Source organism: Corvus brachyrhynchos, unplaced genomic scaffold (genome assembly GCF_000691975.1).
Source record: "Corvus brachyrhynchos isolate BGI_N302 unplaced genomic scaffold, ASM69197v1 scaffold47, whole genome shotgun sequence".
NCBI classification, from domain to species: Eukaryota; Metazoa; Chordata; class Aves; order Passeriformes; family Corvidae; genus Corvus; species Corvus brachyrhynchos.
In genome coordinates, this window is record NW_008239292.1 from 949116 (window position 1) to 950117 (window position 1002).

Below are 1002 nucleotides of genomic sequence, written 5' to 3' on the forward strand. Positions count from 1 at the left end.
GGGGCCGGGCGGCCGCTGCTGCCCCCCTGCCCTGGGTCGGGATTTGGGATGGATTTCTGCTGGAATCGGTCCAGCCGGGCATGGGGAATGCCCTCCGAGCGGCCAGGATGGACAAGAGGAGGAGGAGGAGGAGGAGGAGGAGGGGCAAAGGCCACTCCCGGGACACGGAGGAGCTTCGGGATTTTGGCTGAGGTGTGGGATGCTCATCCCCGCTCCCACCTGAGAGGAATCCATTCAAGGCCCCGTTTCGCCTCCTGCACTTTTCCAGGGGCTTTTCCTTCTCCCCCCTCCCTCCCCATCCCAGGATGTGCCGGGACAGACCCTGGGCCACCTTCCGGGGGCTGCTGAGCCCCAGGACCACCCCAGGCAGGGTCAAGGGGTCACTCCAGCCCCGATTTCGCCCTCCGGACCCTCCTGGCAGCCCCGGCTGAAACCCGAGCCGCGCCCTGGCAGTGACGGATGGGCCGGGGGCCGCTGCCCTCACGAATCCCCCGGTTCTAAAAGCATTACGGCTCCCAGGCCGATGGAGGCCGGGATTTGCTGAAGCCGCTTGAGGTCCCATTTTCCCTGGAACCCATTTCCACGGCATGAATCACCGAGCGGAATGAACTCAATTAGTCCAGACAGAGGCAGGAGATAAATCAGGGTCCCATTAGGAAACCTTGAGGGTAATTTATGGCCCCGAGCAGCAGCGCTGGCTGCCTCCCTTCCCTGCCCATCTGCAGCCTGCTCCGGAGCCGCCGCGGTGGCACCGAGGGTCCCTCTCCCGGTGCTGGGCGCGCTCCGGCCGGCTCAGCCCTCCCCTGACCGGCTGACCCAGATCGGGAGCGCTTCCCTGTCCAGGCAGCCTCATTCACCCTGTTGGGCATTCATCCCTCGCGGGTTTCCTGCCCGGGGATGCTCGGGAGGAACGCGGAGCCTTCCTGGAAGTCGGGGCTTTCTCGGAACCGGAATTTCCCCGGTCCCGGCTGCTGGAGGCTCCAATCCATGCCCAGAGCCTCG